This window comes from Meles meles, chromosome 5 (assembly GCF_922984935.1).
Source record: "Meles meles chromosome 5, mMelMel3.1 paternal haplotype, whole genome shotgun sequence".
NCBI lineage: Eukaryota > Metazoa > Chordata > Mammalia > Carnivora > Mustelidae > Meles > Meles meles.
This window is the reverse complement of record NC_060070.1, coordinates 133523357-133532722: the sequence shown is the minus strand read 5'-3', so window position 1 is coordinate 133532722 and position 9366 is coordinate 133523357.

The window sequence follows — 9366 nt, the reverse complement described above, 5'->3', positions numbered from 1 at the left end:
CTTTGGCTCAGGTCATGATCCCAGGGTCCTCAGATCAAGTCCCGCCTCTGGCTCTTTGCTCAGTGGGGAGCCTGCTTCTCCCTCTGCCTGCCATTCTCCCTGCTTGTGCTCTCTCTCTCTCTGTGTCAAATAAAGAAATAAAATCTTTAAAAAAAACGTAGTTCTGCTAAGAATAGCTCTACTTAAATTACTGACTGGGTACTAATTTCAATCATGATAATTGGAGAATTGATTTTTTTTTTCCATTTTATTTATTTTTTCAGCGTAACAGTATTCATTCTTTTTGCACAACACCCAGTGCTCCATGCAAAACGTGCCCTCCCCATTACCCACCACCTGTTCCCCCAACCTCCCACCCCTGACCCTTCAAAACCCTCAGGTTGTTTTTCAGAGTCCATAGTCTCTTATGGTTCGCCTCCCCTCCCCAATGTCCATAGCCCGCTCCCCCTCTCCCAATCCCACCTCCCCCCAGCAACCCCCAGTTTGTTTTGTGAGATTAAGAGTCATTTATGGTTTGTCTCCCTCCCAATCCCATCTTGTTTCATTTATTCTTCTCCTATCCCCCTACCCCCCCATGTTGCTGGAGAATTGATTTTTAACCTCTTTGAACTTCATTTAAAAAGTTGTTTGAAGGGGGATAGTATTAGTTTGCAGGGTAGTGGTGACTTTTAAATTATCTAATTTGTAAGAAAGTATGTAGCCCAGTGATCTTAAAAGCAAGCCCATAATAAGGACTGAAAAAAGCCATTTCAGGTAAATCAAAAGTCAATGTGCTCAAGGCCACTGATTCTCAGTGAAGTGCTCTTCCTTTTTCATTCTTTCTGGGATATTTGGACACATTTATTTGCTTGTTTTGCATCAATCAGAGACCTTCTTTCTTTTCTTTCCTTTGGAAAAAGAGAAAGGGAGAGGGAGAATGGGTTGGGGGATGGGGAATCATCTTAGGAATATCAAGTTCAAGAGGGCCAAGATCTTCTCTCTCTGCATTTCTCTGATAAGAGATATTTTCCTGTCCCATTTCCAGAGTTTGACTCTGTTCCCAGCTTCAGTTAAAGGGACTGCTACCCTTAACAAAGAACAAAGCATCTTGAGAAAAAATTTAAACAATGCCTTTGAACACGTTTTTATTATAGTGCTAATGTCTGCCAAAATTTCAGGATCAAAGAAATCTGAAAAGATTTATACAATAGTGAACCCTTTGTGAAAAGTGTTAGATGAATGGGGAGTTCATGTCAAATATTAAACACTTATGACTCCATTCTCTTTTTCTTGCCCACTAAGGAAAAATAGAATGAACTCATTTTAATTTTTTTTCAAATTAAACAAATTTGGTAAAGCAATACATAACAGAACATGCACTTTTAGCCATGTTTAAGATTTCAGTGGCACTAATCACCTTTACTTTGCCGTATGGCCATTACTGGGGTCCATTTCCAGACTTTTTTCACCAAGCAAACCTTTGTATTTTAAGATACAAGTTGCATCAGTGAATTAAAAGTCCCTATGATCTCTCAGCCTGTATGTAGAATTGTTCTAATGTTCTATATAAATATAGACATGTATAAATATGTGTTTGTGCGTGAGCAGCTACAAATGACTCAGAGGAAGAAGGACTACTAAGCCCTACATGTTATATCTTGTACAGAGGGATCCGTGAAGCAGAAACTGTTATCCCATTTTACAGAAGGGGAGACAGAGAAAAATTAAGTAACTTGCTCAAGGTCACATACCTGGGAAGTGATGGTGCTGGTTCTCAACCCTGATCTGTTCTCAATGGCACCATGCTTCCAAATTTAGACCCCCTTAAGCACAAAGGAAAGAAGGAATGGGTTTTGGGTAAGATGCAGCCTTTGGGGCAGTTAGGTTGCCAGTTATTGAAAGAACCTTCCAGAAGCTCCTGGGTGGCTCACGTGGTGGTTAAGGACTGAGTCTTGATTTTGGCTCAGGTCGTGATTTCAGTGTTGTGAGACCAAGTCTCATGTCAGGCTCCACACACACGGGTGGAGCCTGCTTAAGATTCTCCTTTGCTCCGCCCCTCCCCACCTCTCTCTAAAATTAAAAAAATAAAGGAAAAAAAAAAAACCTTCCAGAAAAGTATGGGTTTTACTTTGTTGGAGATTTTTAAGGATTCGAGATGCAGCTCTTCTCCTCCCTTGACTCCTCCTTTGAAAATCTCTAGAGGATCTCTGTGGCTTGTGTTTGCTTAATGTATCCCACTGTTACGTGTCAAATATGAAATGGTAACAAAAGGGACAAAGATGGGGAAAGGACAGGTTAGGGAGCTAGGGGCAGCGCAATACTATTTCAGAGTGGAGGATATCTGGGCTCAGCTGCTGCTCCTGGACATTCCTGTTTTGCTCAGGATATCATATCCGAGTTGGAGGAGGGGGGTTGCTGGAAGGGAAACAGATGGCTTCTTCATGAATACAAGGATGGGTGGAATTTGCTAGAAAAGTTTCACCCTTCTCAGATGAACTGGAGACTCATGCCTCATTTCTAACTGAAACCTGGTGCTGTCTCTCAGGTTGCTTCTCAGGAAGATGTGGTTAGAGTAATATCATGCAGGATATGGTATTAGCTAATTTTTGTCAGTCTCTATTAGACACGTATATGGTAATCATTTTACTTGTACCACATCTCTAAATGACACAAACACTTTGGTTCTGTCATCATTCTATGTAACAGGTGAGAGGAAGAAGGCCACATGGCCCAGAAGTACATGGGCAGAAATTCAGCTGAGGTCCATCCATACCCGAAGTCCATGCTCGTCTTCACCATGACATTCTGTCTGGCTTTGAAGCTGCCTACACATGGGTACTCAACATGGCTTCACTAATTGCTGTCCCAACGGCCTCAGTTTGCAATATCATCAATAGCGGGAGCTATACTACCTACTGTATGGGATTTCTAGGAGGATTAAGAAAAATTACCCACATGGAAATTTGGCTAAATAAACAGAATTGAATTGTATCCTCCCCAAGGATGTGTTGAAGTCCTAACCCCCCCCAGGAGCTTAGAATATGACCTTATTTGGAAATAGGGGGTTTACAGAGATAAGTAAATTGAAATGAGATCACTAGAGCAGGCCCGAATCCAATATGGTTCGTTGTCCTTATACAAAGGGAAATTTAGACATAGAGACAGACACATACAGAGGGAAGATGATGGAAAGATGCACAGGGAAAGGGCCATATGAACACAGAGAATTGAACTGATCCATCTATAACCCAAAGAAGCTAGGAGAAGCACAGACTTCACCTTCAGAGGCCCAGCACCTTCAGAGGCCCAGCACCTTCAGAGGCCCAGCACCTTCAGAGGGAGGATGGCCCTGACAATACCTTGATTTTGGATTTTTGGCCTCCAGAATTGTGAGACAATACATTGCTGTTGTTCTAAGCCAGTTGGTGGTACTTTTGTTACAGCAGGCCTAGCAAACTAATACAGTGCACAATCAACATGTTTTCCTTCCTTATGCCATTCATTCCACAATATTTCAGGACTTCCTCACCATCCTTCTGACAATAGCATCAGAGCCTATTGTTTGTTAACTGAGTAAAGGTGAAGGAGTCCTTGTTTCTGCTCTCAAATTGCTTATACCTCTAGAGGGCGGACAGAAAGTAAAGAAGTCATTGTAGAACGTGGTTAGAATGGTCAAGGCAAGGGGAGGGTGCTAGAGGAGCCCCTTTAACCCAGCCTGGGTGCCAGTGATGGAAAGCTTCTTGGAGGGAGTGATATCTCAAAAATGATGAAGTAGTAGCATTTTGAATAGGGACAAGGCTGTCACGGAACAAGAACATTAACAAGTTTGTTGCTGTTACAATGGTACAAGCTCAGTTCCAAGCTGACTGGAAAAATGGCAAGGACAAGCAAGACTAAAGGGAAGTCTAAGTATTTGTCTCATTTATTAGCAGTTTTGTTTCCAGAATACTTTTCAGCTGGGGTGGCTCCTTATTAAGTGTAGTTATTGGAAGTGGTGAATGGGTACTGGGGTAGGGTAGACTGATGATGAGATCAGGGACCATTAATCAACAAGCAGAGACCAATGTCTCTATGAGACAGAATATTTCTTTTATTTGGTTGTCTTTCTTCAGTGCATGCCATGTAGTAGGACAAGATTCCAAAGCTTGGCCTGGGCCCCTGGTAATGTTGTATAGGTTGTGGACTGCACAAAAGGAGACAGAGGACTGAAATCCAGTGTATGCCCCCTAACCAAGTCATGTATCTGGGCAGAGGCCTATGTTTTGCCAAAAGTCAAGCATTCCTTTGCTTTGTACAGAAGTATCATCTTCTTGCCAAGTATCATCTTCTTGCTAAGTCATAGGACACTAATTCTGGTTTCACCAGAGTGGCACCTTTTTAGAATCACATACAATTTTTTATAATCACGTATAATGGATGCCATCAATCCCAGTCATAGTCCCAAGCATGGCATTTGATCTTGCTTCGTGACAAGGCATCTGCTCCTTTGAAACAAGATGTATCCTACATGCTGGAAGGCTGACCAAGGAGTCCTTGGTATGCAGTTAGAGACTAGATCCACAGCAATTCTTTCTTCCAGTCTCATTAGCTAAATTAACTACAGTTATCTTGGTAGTCTGAATCTTCACTAGATGGCTTCTGGCTCATGCCCCTGACATTCAGACCATATCTGATTTTTGTGGAGTTTAGAAAGGAAGGGACATAATAAACCTCTAAGCACTTGGCTAATGAACATTAGTTATAAATATGATCTGCACAGTTAAGACAATGTTCTCCACAAACTTCAATCTTGCCATACATGTAACTGTCTAATACTTTGTAAATTTCCCTGACTTTGGAGTTTCTTCTCCTCCAGATCCCATGGCATATTTTCTTGGGGGGTAAGGTAAAAGGGTAGCTGTGGGGGTTGAGGGGTGTGCTCGAGGCCAGAATATAAACAGCCAATAGGCTCTGACGCTATTGTCAGAAGGATGGTGAGGATGAAACTCTACTCACGATGGGAACAGTACACCTATCTGTTTTCTAGCAGAGGGAAAAACAATAGTATGGGAATAGTACAAAGGTTATGAGTAGGTCTAAATGGAGTTCCAGATGTCAGGGGAGAAACAGCAGGAACTGGGGTGGGATCATGGAGTAAGGAAATGGGATTCCCATTCCCTTGAGGTTCTGGGGAAGGGGAATGCTGCCCACCAGTAAAACTGGAATTTCTTGGGTCCATCTGTGGATTCATATGAAGACACTCTAATAAATGTGACTTAATTAAATGTCAGTGATTTTGCATTCCACTTGCATGTTACAGAAGCTCTCCAGACTCTCCCCTTTCTTGAGCCTGGGTACCTCTGGGTGCCTCGTTTCAGTTCAAGAGCAGCTCTTTCCTATTTCATTCTTTACCACTCTCCTCTGGCACTGTTGTCCATGCTGTTAAAGCTACTGTTGTGGGTTTCAGTCCAGCATGGTGCCTATGCCCAAGTCTTGGTTCTCTCTTCCCCCACTTTGTGCTGGGTCCTTCCATGTTTGTGAAGCAAGCCATGCTGTGTTCTACCCACTTGCTTGTGTACTAGAAGGTCATTGGGCCCTACAAAATGTCATGGGTGCCCGAATCCTTTATAAAGCCAGTTTCTGGTTCAGCTTCTCTCTCCTCGGGGCTTTGCCAGAAATCCAAGAGGCTGGGTGTGGAGATGGGACACCAGGACCTCCTTTTGTCTCTGTCTTTGCCCTCAGGAGCTTGGTGCCAACATCATCATTTCCACCCTGAAAATATCCAGAAGAGACAACATGGTGTCCTTTGGTAAGGTGACAATTGGTTTCTTTCTGAAGCTGTGCTGATTTTTTTAATTTTTTTTTTTTTAAGTGCTCCTTTCCCAGCCTTGAAAGGCCTCTGGGAATAAGCTCCCTGAGAGCAAGAACACACATAACCCTGCTCTCAGCAGACGGCTTTAGTGACTTCTTCCCATTTCCAACATTCTGGGCGCCCTAAACATAGCTGTGAAATACAGAAGTCAAAACCCATAAAATATTGGATAATGAAATCCAATTAAGGAATTTAACAAAACAAATGACTGCAGATAGACGGCCTTCAGGATATGATTATGATGGAAAAAGAATAACCCATAAATACAAATAAATTGTGTGTTACCTCAGGAGGCAACCGTGGACAAACCCAGTACGATTATGAAAAATGGCCAGGGAACAAGGTGGGAGTGTAAGCGCCTTTCTCTTCTCAATGACTCTACATAGGAGATTTGCCATTAGGTTGGTGGAAAGAATCATTCTGAAGACCTGCAGACGTAGGCCAGGTTGGGCTTGACACCAGATGACCAATAAGGGAACTTCTCTTTCTTTCTTCCTTTCTTTGTCTCTTCCTTCCTTTCTTTCTCTCTTTCTCTCCCCTCCTCCCTTCCTTCCTTCCCTCCTTCTTCCCTTCCTTCCTCCCTTTTCTTTCCTTCTTTCTTTCTTTCCTTTTACTTCCTTCCTTCCTCTTTCTCTTTCTTTCTTTCTTTCTTCTTTCTTTTTTTCCTTCTTTCTTATGGAATACATTAACATAACGTGGTATAAATTTAATGTGTACAGTGTGTTAATTTGACATATCTATATACTGTAATATGATTGCCATTGTAGTGATATTTAGCCCCTCTGTCACATTATATAATTATCTTTTCTTCTAAGTGTGTGGGATAACTAAGCATTAATAGGCGGAGTTTCTGTGTTAAGCTGTCTTTCAATTATTTCCATTTCATCACCAAAAATGAGGTGAGAAAAAGAAAGAAAAGATGTGCTATGGCTGAAAGTCTGTGTCGCTTCCAAATTCATGTCGAAATGTAACCCCAGGCTGATGGTATTTGGAGGTGAACGTTTGGGAGATAATTAGGTCATGAGAATGGAGCCCTTCTGAATAGGATTAAGACCCTTAGAGAAGGGATGCCAGAGAAAGCCCTGGTCCCTTCCACACTGTGGGGACACAGCAAGGGGACATTTGTTGGTGATCCAGAAAGCAGGCTCTCACCAGATACTGAATGTGCCAGCACCTTGATCTTGGAATTCCCAGCCTCCAGAATGGTGAGCAATACATTTCTGTTGTTTCAAATCTTATTCTATGATATTTTTGTTACAGAAGTCCAAAGGGATGGAAACTGGAGGAGAAGTTACAAAGAACATGATCTTGGCTGCTGAGCACTGTGGAGCATGGGTGTGACTATGTGGGTTCTGGGAAGCAAATGTGGGAAGAAAGCTGCAGGGCACGGAGCCAGGTGGCTTTGGGCTCTGCCTGTCTGGGCCTCCTGGCTGCTACGGGCACTCTGTCAGCCCCAACTATTCTAGTACGGGCAGCTCATCACCCTCAAAACAGCTGCTCCCCGGTCCCTGTCCCCTGCCTCTCCAGTCTCTGGTCCCCTTTGTACTGTTTGTTTAGGTTTCCATGCTGCTTCCTTGTTCAGAGGCATCCTCTCTCTCTCTCCTTCCATCATCCATCCTATCCATGGGAACCTTGCACAGGATCCTCCCGTACTGGGTCAGTCCCATACTTCTTGCCATGGATCGGGACTCAGACGACGAGTCAAACATCAAAGGGGTGAGGCCACACTTGCTAAAGAGAATAACTTCTTGCCAGGGATGGATGGATAGAAAGGAGATGCTCAGGAGAGTGACAAGGGGACCCTTTGGCAGGAGGATAGGCTCAGACTAGGATCTGGGTCCACAGTAAGCTCAATAAACTCTTGCAGATTCGTTGATTTTTCAGGGATCACAACCAAGCATTAACAGAAAAGCCTGCATTTGGGTGAAAGTCTTTTTTATTATATGTCCTATTTCATCTAAAATTGAACTCATTGCCTAATGACTGAAGAAATAAAGTACATCCCAGCCCTTAGGAATGAAAAGCCAGGCTGATAGCCAGAGAACCAGAGCCGAGACTGCTTCCTTCATGGGCACCAGGATCTCCAATCCCATCCATCCTTAGAGGGCCAGCTCATGGCCCCTTCCACCAACACTTACATTCTTCCTGGGAAGCCACAGTGTTTTACTCCTCTCTCCTGTTACCTCCCAGGGGCTACCCAACATAAAAGATGTTGATACCTCCCTTCTTTCCTTTTCCTAAAACATGCAGGAATTATGTATTATTCATTTTTACATACATACATAAATACATCAGTATTTTACATATTGTGCTTAATACAGTTGTCAGCAAGAAGTTGGTGCTGGAAATATATTTACTGATGGAAGAAAGGAAGGGAGGAAGGAAGGAAAGGAGGGAAGGAAGGAAGGAAGGGAGGGAAGGAATAGAGAAAGCAAAAAAGCCAGGCTATCCTGTACTATTCATCCAATTCATCCAGATGGATTTGAAAGTGAACAATTTTTATTTATTTATTTATTTTTGCTTGTTGCTGAAGAGCAGAGTGGAGGTCCTCCAAATTATGAAACTCAGTAGTTCACTATATGCCTTCAACACTCATGGTCTTTATTTTTTCTTTTCTTTTCTCCTATGCTCTCACCAGTGAATTAATTGAATCCGTTATTAGCCCACCTTTGTTTGCAGCCTGTGTGCTTCTTGGCTTAACAAATCCTGCAAGCCCACAACTAAATCCAAAAGGTGCTCCCTATTGTGTGACCTCCAACCAAGGAACCGGGGGCAGCATCAGGCAGCAAGCGTTGGGTTTGGAGTCAGACTGACTTGAATCCCAACCCTCTGAGCTCATGTATGGGGCGGGGAGGGGGGGTGTCAGTTATCTCCCTTCCCTCACAACAGCTTTCTCTCACGTGGCATGGATGGCCCTATCACTGGCCCACTGGCTGTGACTGATGCCGGGAAAGTACGTGGGTATGTATCAATGCCTGGGACATAGCAAATGCTCAGATAATTGTTACCTTCCAAACAACCATATTGTTATCATTGTCTTTGTCATTGTTCCAATTCCCAGATGTCGTCTTTCTCTGCCCATCCCTTTTAATCAGTTGTCATTCATCTTTACATGGAAACCAAATCCTGTCCTCTGATCATTTCAATAATGTTCTCTGGCCCCTTCTCAAATTTTCTTCCACCATTTCTGAATAGAGAAAAGGAGGGGAAGCCATAATCGAATGGTGTAGCTTCCACAGCATAGATGTTTTCTCTTTTCAGACCTTGGCTGGAGAGGAGGGAATCCACAGAAATACCAGCTGGTGGGGGGAGGCGGTAGGTGGGTAGGTGGGCGGAAATCATTGTTTTCAGCTGAAATAACATCAGTGCACACGTTCTTTTCTGAAGGAGTGAGGACTGAAGGAGTGAGGAGACCAAGCGACTGGAGGAAAGAATTTGGTTTTGTTGCACATTTGAAAGGAAAGCTGGATGAGTGGACCGTGAGGGGAAAAAGAGGAGGCGGCGGGCGGGGCGGGGCGGAGGTTCAGGCTGGTGCA